We start from the raw sequence: 17,688 nt of genomic DNA, 5'->3' as shown, positions 1-17,688 counted from the left end.
CAGCCAAGGTAGAAGGCAACCCAAGTGTCCATCGATGGATGGATGGATAAACAAAATGTGGTATACACATACAATGGAATATTAATCAGCCTTATAAAAGGAAGGAAATTCTGACATGTACTATGACAGGGATGAACCTGGAGGACATTACTCTAAGTGAAATAAGTCAGTCATAAAAGGACAAGTACTGTATGATTCCACTTAGCTGAGGACCTAGAGCAGTCAAATTCATAGAGACAGAAAGCAGAATGGTGGTTATCAAAGCCTGAGACGAGGCAGGAATGCAGAGTTACTGCTTAATGGGTATAGAGTTTCAGTTTTGCAAGATGAAAAGAGTTCTGGAAATAAATAGTGGTGCTGGTTACACAACAATGTGAATGTACTTAATGCCACTGAACTGTACACTTAAAAGTGGTTAAGATGGTAAATTTTATGTTATGTTATTTCATCACAATTAAACTAAAATAGTCCCCAAAGCAGGGCTGCATGGTGAGTTTTATTTCCCTCATTTTACAGGTGAGGAAATTAAGGTGCACAGAAGTCAGGCAGCTTGTTAGGGCTGCACAGCTGGGTTTCAGACCAGAGCTGATTCCCTAAGAAAGCCATGCCTCTCCCCTGCACCGGGCTGCCCAGTACCCACCGGGGGCTCAAGATGGGTGCGGACATATGCTGAGGCCACACAGATTCACCTCCTTCCTGTGCCCTTTACCCTCTCTAGACTGTCCTTTCTCCAGCACCGGTTTTTCTAGTATCCTTATTCTCTCTTCTGCCTTTCCCTCATCAAAAGGTCCTCTCAGGAAAAAACCTGATCCCTCATTTAAACCTCAGCTACATGGTGTGAATTTAAATCATTGTGCTACCTCTCTGAGGGGCGCTTGCATTTTAAGCTTCATCGCTCTCTATGAAATGAAAGCCTTTGTTCCATGTTCAAGGAATTTCAGGCATCAGGGAGCAAGCAGGAAGGAACTGGAGGGTGCTGGTGGCAGGTAGGACAACTATAACCCAGAGAAATGCATTAAATGGCGGGGGGATTTGGGTGCAAAGTTAGAAGGCAGATATATTTTATGGACAGACTGATCTTTCAAGGCTCCACAAAGATGTGAAGTGTGGGTGCGAGGGAGGTAGGTAGACAGCTCTCGTTAAGCTCTCCCCACTGAGCAAACTGGGCTGCCTGACCTCCAGACTCCAAACTTTTGTTTGTTGTCAGAATCTAGAGGGTTGATTTCCTCAGGGTGTTGTTTCCCTGACAGTTCTCAATGCCTCTTCTCTTCCCGTTACATCGTGAAATTCCAGTCTAAAGCAGCTGACTGCAGTAGCTGGAGATCTCTGCCCAAAGATCTGAGCAATCATTCCTTTAGTGTCAAGAATGCATCTCATCTGCTCACTGATGTAGCGTGTTGTGTAGAACCCAAGACAACTCATGTGGACACAGATGCTTGTCTTCTGAGCATTCCCGGGGGTGGGAAAGACACTACACCAACAGCATCCAGGTTAAGAGCCTGGGCTGCAAGTCTGGCTGCTGGACTAGTCTCTCGACCACCTCCTGCCAGCCATGTGACCTTAGGGAAGTTCTTAACCTCTTTGTACCTTGGATTCTTAATCTGGATAATGGGAGACATAAGGTCTCTCTTTCATTGGTGGTCAAGGCTCCCAATGCACTGATTCTGGCTGCTGCCTTTGTATAAAGAAGACATCTCCTTTCCTCCAGGGGCATGAGACCTCTGCCCCAGCACAGAGCTTGGTGGGTGGGGGACCAGGGTTGATTTTGCCTTCTCAGCCAGGCACCAACTGCATAGCTGTGTACCGCAGCCCTGAGATTGTTATGGAAGATTAGATAAAATGACCTCTGTGCAGTGTCTGGCATTGCGCTCGATAAATATTAGCTAGTATTATAATAGTAACTATCAAATAAATGCATAATTCAATTAGTATACCAAGAGTCAGTTATCGGTCAATACTGTAAAGGAACAAAACTCAACAAAATAGTAGATGATATTAAAATATTCGTATGCAGCAATAAGACATTCTTATGCTAACAGTTAAATAAGGGTGTGTTGTATGTTAGAGAATTTACTGCAAATCAGAGAATCCAAACACACGTGAGGATCCAGTTGAGCAAAAACCAAAGGCCCAACCACGTACCTCTTGAGGGCTTTTGCCTGCTCTGCTCTGCGTTCTGTTCTGGGAACAGAGTGACCACCTTACCTCTCAGGCCACCTGAAAGCTTAGGTATTACAAGCAGACTTGTCTTCACTTGCTCAGCTTGTTGCCTTGATGCTCACACCTTCCTGGCAGGAGAAAATGTATGTATTCTTTTAATTTAAAAGATCTTCCCTTTCAGCTTTGCCTGGCTGGCAGATTGCATACAGAAGGAAGCGTAAACAGGGATAGCGGTGGTTCTACCTGTAAGAAAAATGCTCTTAGAACTTCATCTTAAAAATAGGCCAGTAGGGCTTCCATGGTGGCGCAGTGGTTGAGAGTCCGCCTGCCGATGCAGGGGACACGGGTTCGTGCCCCGATCCCGGAAGATCCCACATGCCGCGGAGCGGCTGGGCCCGCGAGCCATGGCCGCGGAGCCTGTGTGTCCGGAGCCTGTGCTCCGCAACGGGAGAGGCCACAGCAGTGAGAGGCCCGCGTACAGCAAAAAAAAAAAAAAAAAAAAAAAAAAAAAAAAAAAATAGGCCAGTAAATTTTACACGTGTGTGTGTGTGTGTGTGTCACAGAGAGAAAGAGAGAGACAGAGACAGAGAGACAGAGAGAGAGAGACAGAGAGAGAGTTTTAACTTTTAGATTATGCCAAAACCCCCAAAACTTCACAACCCCTTTTTTTTTTTTTTGGCCATGCTACGCGGTGGCATGCAGGATCTTAGTTCCCTGATCAGGGATCGAACCCACATCCCCTGCATTGGCAGGCAGATTCTCAACCACTGCGCCACAAGGGAAGCCCCACAACCTTTTTTTTTTCTATAGCTATTCTACCTCTCCTAGTGAGCTCCCATTCCACTAAATCGTGGGGAAAGGACCATATGCTTGCCAGTGAGACTAATTCAGTCTCCTTCAGTTCTGTCTCTCCTTGGTAATTATTGAACATTTTGGCATTTCTCCCTCTTTCTCTTCGGCATAGGGTCTAGATGTAGAGGAGAGCCTGTGGGTCTTCTCATTAGTGAGGGCAGAGCCTCAGGTCCCTGTTGGGCTTTTCTGTTCTCTGTGAAATTAGTCTTTGTCCCACTAGGCACCTTGCTCTTATCTGAAGATGGTCACAACGCGAGCACCTTCTAAGTGCTCACCTCGGCTCTCCTGGAGGGTAAGCTGACTTGTTCTTCACCTTCCCCAGGAGACTCTCTCAGGGAACTGGACCAAGCTTGGTGCAGCTCAACCCAGTTTAGGCTGTTGATGTCTGAGCGGAGGCTCGGAGGGAACCCCAGCATTCACTCTCTTCTTCTGCCACAGTAGTAGAATCTTTTGTTGGGCAAATGGCTCCCCAGAATAAAGACTCTGTTACCCAGCCTTCCTGTCAGTAGGGATGGCCAGGTGGACTAAGTTCTGATCAAAGAGAAATGAGAAGTGTCATGCCCTTTGAGCAAAGGGGCGTGTCTTCTTCTTCTTCCGCTTCTCATTGGCTACCGTGTGGATTTGGTGGTGGGGGTGAGCTGTTGGGGGACCATGTGTTGACAGCAACACCCCAAGGATGGGGGAGCAACAAGAGGAAAGGAGTCTGGGTCCCTGATAACATCAGAACCTATATCCTAGGTATGTAATGTTGTACAAGACTCCTATTGGGCTTTGATTTGATTGTCTTACTGGAATTTTCACACTAAAATTGCATCTGAAACCATTTTCCCCCCAAGAGCTTTAGGTAGAGGATAGATTTTCCCTGAAGCTTATTAATCATCTTGAGAAGAGCTCAACCATAGAAAGGATTTGAGGACTAAGACAGGCCTTGGAACAGAATGGGATACTAAGCTCTTCCCCTCTTGGGGCCTCCTGGATAGGGCCAGGCCCCAGGAGAGAGGGCACGTCCTCTGAAGGAAGGGAAGCTAGTCTAAGAGAGGAAGTTGCCGGCTGGGACACCCTGAAGATGGCCTAGTTCTGGGTTGGAAACATACAAGCAAAGAAGAGCCTGCCTCTGACAGTCATTGCGGCTGACAAGGAAGCCGAGGCCATGAGACCCTCACAACGCACGGGACAACCTCCCTCTCTCGTACACACACACACACACACACACACACACACACACACACACGGTAGAAATGTCAGCCTCCTGGGGAGCTTTCAGGCCTGTTGAGAGGCTGGGTTTCCAGCAATTTGTGGGGCTCAAGTCCTCACCCTTTGACTATTTTAAAGGAAGTGTTACTCGGCATTTGGGTGAGAGGGAGAAGGCTGGTGCTAACAACCTGGGAAGGAGGTGATGTTTGTCTTTGACCTTTTTTCATTAATCGTTTCCCTTCATCGGTTCTGGGTGCCCTTCCTTCAGGGCACAATCTTCCCGGGAGACTCCTCTCACAGAGGCTGCTGCCTGTCCTGTCTCATCTCCTCACTGGCTGCCCCCTCTGGGCCTCCCAGCGTGACTGCCACCTGGCCCTTTGCCCTCCTTGACCCTTTCCTGCCCCGAATCTGCCCCAACTCTCTGCCTTCCGAGGGCACACTAGCTTCCGATACACTCCCCGAGGTAGAAACAGAGTAGGAAATGGAAGCTTAAGCCACTTCCCCAAGGCCACAGGCTAGTCTGTGGTGGAGCTGGGAATTTAACCCTTGCAATCCAGCTCCAGGCTCTGGACTCTTTTTCCTAAGTCCTCCAGACTTTAGAAATCATCCTTCCTTTAACAAATAAATAAAATGCCTTAAGTCTATCTCCTGCATCCTGTGGGAAGTCCAGTACCTCCCCAACGTTTCCAAGGGCTCCTGGGGAGTGGATGGTGAGTCATATCCTCCTGGGGATTCCCACTTAAATTCCTGATCCTTCGAGTCCTCTTGCCTCCAACATGTGGGGTCCTCTCTCTCCTGCCCTCACGCAGCGCAGGAGCACTGTCTCCCCACTGATTCCGCAAAGCACACCTAAGCCCAAAACAGCATGTTAAGTGTGTTCTTAAGGATCGGGGATGCGTGGTGATAACAGAAGGCCACCATGCCATAGCAGAGCTCAGGAAAGAGCTGCAAACTCAAAATGGGGCATGCCTATTCTGCAGGCCCACTCCTACATTTACAGGGATGGGGCAAGAAAGCACTGGAGGCCCAACTCTCACCCTCTCTCCCATGCCCTTCCTAACACCAGCTACATCCTGCACACGAGGGACCTCAGCTGTGATCACTGTGGCACATGTTTAAACTCTGAACCACCCGCTTTGGGAAGAGGCCTGCATAGCATCAGGGTATTCCAAGGTCCTGAAGGACGGGGAGAGACTTGGTGTAGACACACCCTACTGGCCTAATGCAGTGGTTAGCACAGGTTCTTGAGAGTCAAATCATTGCTTCCTGGACTTCCCTGGTGGTGCAGTGCTTAAGAATCTGCCTGCCAATGCAGGGGACATGGGTTCGAGCCCTGGTCTGGAAAGATCCCACACGTCGCAGAGCAGCTAAGCCCGCGCACCACGACTACTGAAGCCCGCGAGCCTAGAGCCCATGCTCCACGACAAGAGAAGCCACCGCAATGAGAAGCCCACGCACCGCAAGGAAGAGTAGCCCCCGCTCGCCGCAACTAGAGAAAGCCCGCATGCAGCAACGAAGACCCAATGCAGCCAAAAACAAATAAGTAAATTTATTAAAAAAAAAATCAAATCGTCGCTTCCTAACTCCACTTTCAGGGTGTTGCACTGGTAGCTTGAAATCAGCTGTGCTGTGGGGGGAGTGGAAACTGGCAAATATTTCAATCTACAAATCAACCTTTTTTTTTTTTCTGGATAGCCTGTTTATCAGTGCACCCCTGGCCCATGGACACCTCCCACCACTTACAGGGGCACAGCCAGAAAAAGCCCAGATTGGAGCCCTCTAAGGCAGTGGTTCTCAGATTTTGCTACATACTAGAATCACCCGAGAGTTCTGGTGGTGGGCTGTCAGTATTTTTTGAAGTTTCCTGGGCAATTCCAATGCACAGCCAAAGCTGCAGACCAGTGCTCTAAAAACATCGCTTATGAAAATTTAGTGTACATATAAATTGCCTGGGGAGCTTTGAAATGACAGATTCTGGTCCAGTAAAGTCTGGGGTGGGGCCTGGGATTCTGCATTTCTAACAAGCTCTTAGGTGCTACTGATGCTGCTATTCTGTGGACCACAATTTAAGCAGCAGAATTCTACAGCACGGGCCCAAGGGAGGTATCGCGATTCGGAGGACCCGCAGCTTTGCCTGTCATGGAGAGTTTCTCACTGGAGTTACTTTTCACCTTAAGCCCTGACCTTAGCCATTTTTGGAGCTTATTCTGATCCCTTTTACCCTAATCTGGGTAATGGGGCACAAGTCTCCCTTGATGCCTGGGGGAAGCCCCTAATTCCTACCACCTCGTTATGCAGATGACTTGGGTTCTCCTGCCGGGAGGCTCACCTTTCATAACCAGACAGGTGTTTTCCTAAACAATCAAGCCAGTTTTCTTCTGCTTCCTCTCCTCCTCACCCCGTGCACCCACCCTCCATCTCTAGAATTCAGACATGCACCTACAGTGGTTTATTTTCTGTATCATTTGTTTTCCTTTCCTGTATTGGCAAAGCCTGAGACTTAGCGATAAGGACTCTGATGCAGGTGTGAACAACCTGCACGGAGCAGATGGTGTGGGATGAGAACAAGGTAGGACGTGCAGGAGAAGGACCAGACTGAGGAGATGGGAGGGTAATCCCTCAGTCACATGGGCTCTAATCCCCGGACCTTCAGCTAAGAGAAACACAGGACTTGTTTCAGAACTAAAATGATAGTGAATCTTTTAGTTTGCTGTGTAAAAGTGTAACTAGAGATGAATGAAATGACACCTCAGCCTTCCTACAGAGCGTGGGTCCATTTCATGATAACAAGTCTTTCGTTGCTTACAGTCTTGATGAAAGAAACCTCCCTTGTGTTTCTACAGATGAATCTCTGGACAGAGGTGACCCAATCTGATCATCAAAGTCAGGGTTCTGATACCCACGGTGGCCTTACTGAGGCGACAGACCGGTATGAGGTCCTGTCTCCGTGGGAGGCGTCTCTGGCTGAGCAAGTTCACATTCCCAGGCCAGTCCCTGCTCTGCATCGCCCCGGAGTGACTCGTGCGGGGAATGTTCCTCATGGTAGTGGGAATTTAGATCTAAACTAAGGTGCCCCAGTGTCACCCAGCTCCCTGAAAGCCGCAGAGTTGTTTCACAGGCTGTGCATTTTGCCGAAACTTGGCTCCAAGAGGGCGAGTCTCTGTTTCTGGCCTGCTAGAACATTCACTAATACTCTGCCCACATAGGATGCTGGAGCTTCACCTCCAGTGGCTCTGGGTTTTCTGCTCCAAGGCGTGGTATTCTTGGGATAACCCGGAAAGCCCCCAGTCTTCCCTTTGTCTGCAATTGTCTTTTCCTTTAATTTCTACTCCAAGTGGCTGCAGTCGCCGCCTCATTTCCCGCAGGATTTCTGACGTGCCCCACAGGAACTCCACACTCAGTTCCTGCTTCCGCTCAGCATGGGTGCAGCCCATCTCCCCCAACTTTGGAGAGCCCCATTCCCGCCTCTCTATCCCTCCCACTTGCTCGCAGGACCTTGCATGTAAGAGATTTTAGCTGAAGGTTTAGGGACAATGGAGGGGAATTACAGCCCAGGGCAGAACAAGCAATTTCTCAATAAAATCAACTACGAGACATTCTAGCTTCATTGGCAAAGATCTCCTTGGTCATCTTTCACCTTAGGACCCCGGACCCTGGTGGTGCAGAGCTTGGCCCCCTCTCTACAGAGACTTCTCTCCCTTCTTTCAGGGTCTTAGACCCCTGGCTCAGCACCACCCAGGGAAGACAATATTCTTGCAACTTTATCAGGCCAATACTGTCTAGTTCCTTTTTCTGGGTGGTAACCTTTTCTCCTGATCACTGAAAGGGATCTCACCTTTCACAGCCAACCATGTCCGATCAAGGTCATTCCATAAACAGCCATCTACTACGGAGATCAGTTCTATTCCCTAAACGACAAAAGAGATCATTATTTTATCTTTTCGTAATGATTTTTTTTCCTCTGTTACATGAGAAATTAGGGAAATAGTTAAAAAAATTAGGAAACAGTCTGGTGATTCCTCAGAAAGTTAAACGTAGACTTACCATGTGATCCAGCAATTCTACATCAGGGTATATACCCAGAAGAACTGAAAGCAGGGACTTGAACAGATATTTGTTCACCCATGTTCATTGTAGCACTATTCATAGCGGTCAAAAGGTGAAAAGAGCCCAAATGTCCTCCATGGATGAATGGATACACAAAACGTGGTACAGACATAAAACAGAATATTCTTCAGCGGTAAACAGGAATGAAGGACTGATACACGTTACAACACAAATGAACCTTGGAAACATTATGCTAAGTGAAATAAGCCAGACACAAAAGAACAAGTATTACATGATTCCACTTATATGAGATGCCTAGAGTACTCAAATTTATAGGGAGAGAAGGTAGAATAGTGGTTACCAGGGGCTGGGAGATGGGAGAATGAGGAGCTCTTGTTTAATGGGTGCAGAGTTCCTGTTTGGGATGAGGAAAAAATTCTGGAAACTGGTAGTGGTGATGGTTGCAGAACACTGTGAATGTACTTAATGCTACCGAACTGGAAATGGTTAAATTGATAAATTTTATGTCATGTATATTTTACTACAATAAAAAAAAAAAAATTAGAAGTCTTGGCTCTTTCATCTTGCACAGCCTCAGGCCAGGCCTTTCTCATACAAGTCCCTGAGGAGCCCCTGAGGGGACAGGTGAGGGCTGAGGGCAAGGTGGGCTGGTCTTGCAGCACAGCTGTGCCTGTGAAGCAGGTGGGGCTGTATTGCAGATTCTGTTTCTCTTTAGGACTCAGCATCAACGCCTGGCTCACAGGTAAGCCTTCCCTCTAGAGATCCCAAATGCTTTGCTGTTCTCAGTTTTCACCTGTCTTTTGATTGGGTTGAAGCCAGCTCCCTCCCCGGGATTAATATTCACATCAAGCAGTGAGCGATTAATTTAACCAGTTGAAATTTATTGTGCACTCGCCTTAACTCCAAGCCAGCTTCTGCTGGGTGTTTATTTTTCATCGTTGATGCATTGCATGTGACAGCCCCTACGCATCTGAATTTAAAGCACACCGTTGTGCAGAGTTCCTGCTGCTCCCCTTCCTCTCGCCCAAACCTCTGAAATCCACAGAGCTCTGAGTTGCACACCCCGTCTCAGAGAAGGGAATTCTTGACTGCTGGCCTGTGGGAACAGTTGTGAGCCTTGGAACAGTTTCAGATTTGGATTTCATGCCTGGCGCAGGGAGCTGGTGACTCATTTCATTTCAGGGGGCTTCAGTCAATAAATTCTGACTCTGACCTACCGGCACATCCTACTCTACCACCAGCTGTCACAAAAACAACTAGAGTCTGAGCCTACCTCTCAGAGCGTTCAGGAAACCCTCTCTGATGTGTCCATCCGCACCCGGGTTGCACATGGGCCACCGGGCATCGTGTTGCTTCTCCAGCCCAACCCCTCTCCTCCGGCCTCATCCCACTGGCCACCCTGCAAAGTGTCTGTCTGGAGAGGACTCTACTGCTGACACTAACAAGGCAGAACAAAGGCCTGCGTGCTTGCAGAGTTCCATTCCGAGTGCGCGACAATTTCAGAGCACAAATGGAAAAAGAAAAAAAAAGGTTTGAAATCTATAGCTGGCTTTTATTAAACCAGAACTTGTAGCTCTCAGCTGACAATCAGCCAGCAGCTAAAACCCATGAGGAACGGTTCTTTCTCGCAGCTTCTGGCTGGCTATTAGCTACCAGCAGCCTTCTGACCCCCTTTCCAGGGAAGTAACAGCTGGCAGCTGACAAAGGCGCTGGCAGAGTGGGCAACTTTCTCCTCTCTGGAAACAGATAGAAGATTGGCAGGAAATAAGGCATTTAAAATATGACGATTATAAGCATTTTTCACTTGCCTTTCTTTATTACGCTTTTGGATTCTGGCTCTGATTGCTGAAATGTATTATGTGCTAAGAAGCCTTGATGGCTTTTTTTTTTTTTTTCCAAAATAGAAGTCCCAGCTCTTCTCCCTGTCACTAACACCAAGCCAGATAAAGGTGCATTCCACCAGTGCTGTCTACTTAGCTGTCTTTCTTCTTTTTTTAAAAAAAAATTATTTATTTTTTTATACAACACGTTCTTATTAGTCATTCTTTTTTTTTTTTTTTTTTTTTTTTTTTTTGCGGTACGCGGGCCTCTCACTGTTGTGGCCTCTCCCATTGCGGAGCACAGGCTCCGGACGCACAGGCTCAGCGGCCATGGCTCACGGGCCCAGCCGCTCCGTGGCATGTGGGATTTTCCCGGACCGGGGCACGAACCCGTGTCCTCTGCATCGGCAGGCGGACTCTCAACCACTGCGCCACCAGGGAAGCCCAGTCATCCATTTTATACACATCAGTGTATACATGTCAATCCTAATGTCCCAATTAGCTGTCTTTAAAACAATTGTCAGTAAACAAAGATAACTGACTAATGGCCATGAGCATAAAGGAACTTAAACGTGATGCTCCTGACTGATTAAAACATGGCTTTAGCATATCTGAGCCTGTCAGGCAGGGCCTTCTGTGGTGTTTGTGGCAGTTGAGGAGAAGTGGAATAGGGAAATATGAGGTATAGATGGATTCATGAGCGGCGGGTTGGATAAAGATCAATTTAGCTTAATTTCTCTCTTCTATGCACCACCCAGCCCTCCATTTTTCTGTCAGAAAGGGCAGAGGCAGTAGGTATACAGCAGGAGGCCCCAGCCGAGGAGACAGTTATTGCGAGAGGGGACACCCATCCTCAGGAGGGGGAAAGGACACGGTGGGAGGGTCTGACAGTTCAGCCACTTTGGTTCTAGCTGCTTTGCCACTGAGTCTCTCTTCACAGGGCATAGTACTCTGGGGTTGTAACCAATACGCTATTTGCAATATTGCTGTTTTTATCCTGATAATAATATTACAATCTGCCATTGTAACAGTTGACCTATGGGGAAAATTTTAAAGTGTAGATGTTCAAGGTAATGTTTGTCCAAAGAGCACCAGATGGATGAGGATGAAAGGCCTGGGTTCTGAACTCAAGTGGCCAATAGGACAGAGAAATATCTAGAAGGTCAGAAGGACTAGACTAGATGGAAGAAGTATGTTTCCATTACAGACTTAAATGATACGCATATATATATATATATGCATTTTGACTTGGCAAGCAGAGGATTTTCAGAGCACTGGATTCTGTTTCTTAAGTTGTTCCCTAAGAAAAAATTGAGTCAACCTTGAGAGGAAGGCTTATTTTTCAAGATGGCAGACTGTGCACATGGGTGTCTGTCTGCTCCCTTCCTAGGACCCATTAGAATGACAATGAAGGAATATGAAAAAGATATAACCCACAACATGAAGAGAACTGAGGGGCAGGAATCAGTGGATGGTGGGAGAAGGAAGGTAAAAGAGAGGACAGTTGATTTTCTAAATAAGCCGTCTGTACAATTTGTTTTTTAAATTGTGTAGATATGTTGCTTTTAAGTTTTTTTTTCTTTTTAAGTTGGATGGGAGCTTGGCTGTTGTCTTGTTCCTACTCCTGCTTTTAATCAAGACCACACGTACACCATCCTAAAGACACAAGCTGCCATCCTCTTCTTAATAATCCCCAGAGAAAGGCAATGCCAGCCTCTCCTTAACTGAGCCATTTCATTGTCTGACAATCCTCATAGTTTTGATTCACGTTTTCCTTGCAGCCTGAAGGTGATAATGTCCTGTGTGAAGGAGCTAATGTACACCCAGGGAGTAGCCTGGCTCTGTTCAATGAAATAAACTGTCCAGAGCTGTCCTCTTCCTGTTTTCTATGGCAACACACTTTTATGTGTGATTAAGAAACAAAACAACAACGGGGGAAATGTACGGAGCTTATCAAAGTGCAATATTGCTGCTTCACCAGAAAAACTAGTGTTTTCATTCTATTTCTGGTGCTGTTAGGCTGACCCTAGGGAACCAAAGATGTTTTGCACTGAGATAAAGATTAACACTTAACAGTTATAGTCAGCCCATGGCAAAACTGTGAAATAGGCAAAGTTTGTCATTAGGATTTTTCCAACATCCCCTGCTGGGTCTTTCTTCTTATGGTCCCCTCTCTCATTTCCAAGGCACCTGCTGCTCTCTAGATGCCAGGAAAACAAAACAAAACTGTTTTACACTAAAGTGTCATTGACTGCCTGTGAATTCAACCCCAAGGACATTTGCATCCCATATCACTCTGGATGCAATCAGGAGGGAGAATCTACAGTAATTTGGACAGAGAAAGTATAATATAAAAAATTCTTAACTATAACAGGGGATTAAAGTAGCAAAGAGTTAGTAAGAAGTAAAGAGAGCTCTAAAGAATTTAGGAATGGCAGATAAGGAACAACAACCCATAGGGCTGAGATAGAGGTCTTGAGGAAGAGGCCCTCAGGGCCGAGATTCAGACCTTCTTGAAGAGGGCACAGCTGTGGCTCACCAGATGGCAGAGAAGACTCCAGGATGCTGCAGTGGGGGAACTTGCTGGAAATCTGCTTTCTAGGGTATCACAGGGCGATATCTCACCAGAAGTACTCTGTTATAAAACTACCCAAGGTGAGGGAAGTGCCAGGGAAGCTGCTGGCCACTGTGCATTACAGGAGCTGGGCACTGGAGAAGCTGCTGGTGCTACAGGAGCCTGGTAAGCTGCAGGAGTCTGCCAGGCAAGCATAAGGGAGCCAGGACAGAAATCCCCTTCCTCCTGCAGTGTCTCTCCAGCATCCTCTATTGATGTAACTTACAATGGTGCCAGCTGCAAAGGAAAATATTTAAAGGGTACAGGTCAATTTTTGAAGAGCAGGTAATGAAGGATAAACATGGAGCTCAGGAGGCAATAAATTGATAACTGGCACGCATCTTAAAAGAGAAAAACAAGATCAAGATGATGTTGAAGCCAATGGGATGATTCTCTAATGGTAAAGTCCCAGAATAGGCAGGCAAGAGAAGGTATTTTGGAGCAGAGAGCTTTCTAATGGTCCAGAAATCACACTATGTAGGTGACATAATGTGTATTAGGATTGAGTGGGATTATTAAATGTTGCTTCTTGGTAGAACAGGGATGCTGTCAGGCCTTGAACTCTTAGTTCAGGTTCACCTCCATTCCTAGATGTGGTGGAGACTGGCTAGATGGCCACCTGTTCTATTTCTTCTTTCAAGCACGTGCAGAGACAGCATTCCCCAGAGTATGCAACATGTTCTAGTTGATGGAATGTGGGAAGAAGTAATAAATGCCACTTTCAGATCCAGCCCCTAAAATGTCCCATTAGATTGTCAGTTCATTTTCCCTTCACTGATGGGCAGATGAAGGCAGAGGATCCAGTAGAGGCTTCAAAGAAGCTCTCGGGAATGGTGGTGCCTTAAGACGGAAAGAGCCTGAGTCACGGCTCAGAGGAAAGATATACAGGTGAGCTGCTCAGCCCACATTAGATTAGAATGGGACTAAACTGTGTTAAGCTTCTGAGACTTCTGGGATTTTGTTACTGCAGCTAGTGTTAATTTCCCTGGGTAAATTAAGACCCCTAGGACAGCCTCAATCTTAAATAGGAGAGAGATGGGACCCATCATTCCTTTTGTTTGAGCTCGTTAAAACCAGGGAGATGGATCGTATATTCTCTTCCATCCTGTGTCTCATAAGTGTGGGACATCAGAGTCCCAGAATAATTTTCCATGGCCTACTGTGGAGGGCAAAGCATGGCAACTAGGTTTTCTTACTGAGCAGAACAAAGACTCCCTGAAGGTGAACATCAGGGCCCGTTTTGTTCTCACTTCTGGGAGTTAGTTGCTGGTACAAAAAGGATTGAGCTGGAGGCCCATAGTTGGCCTCAGTGCCCAGGAGAACTTGTCCTGGTTCAGGAAGGGAGCACATTCCTGCCAAAGCTCAGCCTCTGCCACTTCAGATGGCTCTACTTCTGGTCCACACTGAGTGCCCCCAGAAGAGCCCCAAGCTCTGGGTTCCACCCTTCTCTCCGTTATTCACCGAACAGCAGAGGCAGATTTGATCCCCTCTGCAAATATTTAGAAAATGCATTGTTCTCTATATTTAAATGGATAAATATTAAATATGTTTTCCCCTTCATTTCTTTCCTTTCACCATGTCCAGACTCTTTCTGAGTGTGCATTGGTAATGAAGGATATTACACATGGGTTTTCTACCATCTGCAAAACCCAAGTAAGATCCACTTCTGTTGCCTCCTCTGTTTTAAGGCTGTCAGGCTTTAAAGCCACCAGGAGACACCTCTGCCACGTCTGCCTTGGAGGAGCATCACCCCAGACCTCTGCCCTCTGAGGTCCTCAGGAACACTGCTCTGAGCCTCGGGGGCTGACTTTATGTGACTGGGGTAGGGTTAGCGCAAACCCCCGGAGGTCTGCCTCCTGCCCTCCAACACCCGCTGAGCAAATCACTTTCGACAGCAGCGTGGCACTGTGTAAAGTCCGTGTAGGATGGTCTGGAAAGAGCACAGCTTCCTGTGGTGACAGGCAGCTAGGCTGGTGTGCTCTAACACCGCTCACTCCTTTATTAGATTGCAGATTACATCAGCCAGAGGCCTTTGGAGCAGAACAGAACACACAAGGAGGGCCTGGGGAGGGGGAAGACACTGGCAAACGGTATCTGAACCCAGACTCGGAAAAGCTTTTTATATTGTGAGGTTTCTTGGTGTAGGAAATCTGTTACCCTGACGGCAGCCCCCTCTAAACTCCCAACAGACACCTTTCTGGAGGTTATGATGAACTTCGGGGAAACCAGAGAATTAGAAAGATGGGGGGGCGTGACAACAGTTTTATTCTCTGACACGTGGTTGCATGGTTCCACTTTAGAATTCTGGTTTGGGACAAAGGAGCTCCGAAAGAACTCACTGAACCAAACATTTGAGGGGCTTTTTACATGAAATCTCTATCAGTCCCCCAGCATCGCTGCAGGATCCACATTTTCAGCTTTGTCTTTGATTTAACAGGGTGGCACTGGTTGACATTTGTGAACACAAGGGACCTTGGAGTCTACAGAGTTGAGGGCTTTTCACACACCTAAGCCCCAAACCACGTTCGCCCTGACAGACTTCCTTATGGCGACAGCTAGGCTGCCCAGGTGCTATAAATCATTGCACTCCAAAAAAGGGGTGGGTGTTAGAGGAAGGAAATGACATCTTCAAAAAATGTCAAGTGGCATGTCTGGGTTAGCCCTGGAGCATCCCCAAATGCCAGCTCATTAGAGGCAGCTTTGCAGGTCTGGAAGAGGATAAGGCTATAGAGGAAGCTGAGTGCTACTAGGGGCAGTGAACTCTGCCCTGGGGGAGCCTGGACCACGAAGGCTGCTGTGGCTCCTCAAACCCCAAAAAGGTGAGGTGGAGAAGAGAGGGGGCGAGGTGCATCAAGGAGTGATTCATGACCAAGAAACGTTCCCACAAAAGCTGAGCCCACGTTAGGGAGGCGGCACAGTGCGGAGATTAGAGAGTGGATTCTGGCTGCACTCAGTCCTGGCTTCCCCCACTTATTACCTTGGGCAAGTCACCTGGCCACCTTGTTTGCTAGTTCTCTCAACAGTGATGTGAGGATAACAGGCCTTTCGATGTGTAAACGGTTTAGAAGGGAACCTGGCATATCGGGGTAATTTAGGAGCAGTGGTCGTCCAAATACCTACAGGGGAAGAGGAGGCAGAAGTGCCTCTCCCCCCCTCACCTTATGCTTCACGACCACGGACGCTCTGCTGGCAGACGGGGAGGGCCTGGCACGTGAAAATCAACACAGAATTCATACTTGCCCCATTCCTCCCTTTTATTCAGGCAGCCTGTGCCGGTGGAAAGACCTCCGGGTGGGGCGTCAAGGGACCCGGGGTTTTATCTCAGCCTTGTCACAGGAGTCAGAGGCCATACGCCTAATCTTCCTGGCTTTTGTTTTACAGATGCCTCCAGCAGCTCAATGGGCCTTGAAGTTAATCTGGTCCATATTCATAATGTCGACAATAGCAGTAACAGCTGCTAATGCCAGCATTTATCGAAAGCTTCCTGTGTCATACACTGTTCTTAGTGCTTTCTGTGAAGTAGCTCAGAATTAGTGAGGTAGTTACTACTTTTATACTCATTTTACAGATGGGAAGACTGAGGGAGAGAAGTTAGATGACGTATTTTACATACATTAGCTCATTATCAAAATAGTAGAGGTGTTATCTACTATTTACAGATGAGATATTATCTCATAATGAGGTATTATCTCTATTTACAGATGAGAAACTGAGGCTCAGAGAAGGTAAATACTCCTTCTGCCTCCCTAAGAGAGTAGACTTAAATTTAAATCCTTATAGAGTCTCTTTCAATAGGAGCAGTCTTTCTCAATTCTTTCTTTCTTTTTCTTTTTTTGGCCAGGCAGAGCAGCATGTGGGATCTTAGTTACCAGGGATCGAACCCGAGCTCCCCTGCAGTGGAAGTGCGGAGTCCTAGCCACTGGACCGCCAGGGAAGTCCCTCAATTATTTATTTTTTATCAAGGAACAACTTACATTTAATAATGTGCGCTAGTCTTAAGCGTGCAGCTCAGTGGATTTTTACTTATGTATACACCAGTGGAACCACCAACCTGATCAAGATTTATAACATTTCCTTCACTGCAGAAGGTTCTCCCAGTTAACACTCTCCTAACCCCAATACAGCCCTAGGTTAACTTCTATCACCATTGATTAGTTCTGTCTGTTTTAAAACTTCATATAAATGGACTCACACAGAATGCACTCTTCTGTGCGCCGTTTCTTTCACTCAACGTAGTAAGTGTGAGATTTCATCCACGTTTTGGTGTGTATCAATAGCTCGTTCTTCTTTATTGATTGCTATGTAGTATACTCAGTTGTATGAATTTATCCACAATTTCACCGATCCATTCTTCTACTGATGAACATATAGACTGTTTCCAGTTTTGGGCTATTAAGAATAAAGTTGCTATGAATATTCATGTACAAGTAGGTATATGCAGTAATTTCTCATGAATATATATATACCTGGAGTGAAATTGCTGGGACATAGGGTAGTAGGCATATGCTTAACTTTGCTGCCAATTTTCCAAAACAGTGGAACAAAGTTATACTCCTACCAGCAATAAATGACCTTTTAATCGCTCCACATCCTCACCCAACATCGATATTGTCAGCCCTTTTGCTGTTAGCCAATCAGTGCTATCCCATTGTGACTTTAATTTGCATTTCCTTGATAAGTAATGTTGTAAAGTACCTTTTCCAATGCTTACTGGCCATCTGGATATCCTCATTTGTGAAGGGCCTGTACAAGTCTTTTGTCCATTTTTAAATGGATTATTTGTCTTTTTCTTATAGACCTATAGTTCTTATATATTCTGGGTTTGAGTGCCTTGTAAGAAATATGTATTGCAAATATCTTCAAGTCTGTGACTTGCTTATTCACTTGCTTAATGGTGTTTTTGATGAACATGAGTTCTTATGCTTAATAAGGTCCAATTTATCTTTTTTTTTTTTTCTTTTGGCCGTGCCACATGGCATG

The sequence above is a fragment of the Mesoplodon densirostris genome, chromosome 12 (genome assembly GCF_025265405.1).
Source record: "Mesoplodon densirostris isolate mMesDen1 chromosome 12, mMesDen1 primary haplotype, whole genome shotgun sequence".
Taxonomy (NCBI): domain Eukaryota; kingdom Metazoa; phylum Chordata; class Mammalia; order Artiodactyla; family Ziphiidae; genus Mesoplodon; species Mesoplodon densirostris.
Note: the sequence above shows the minus strand (reverse complement) of the source record.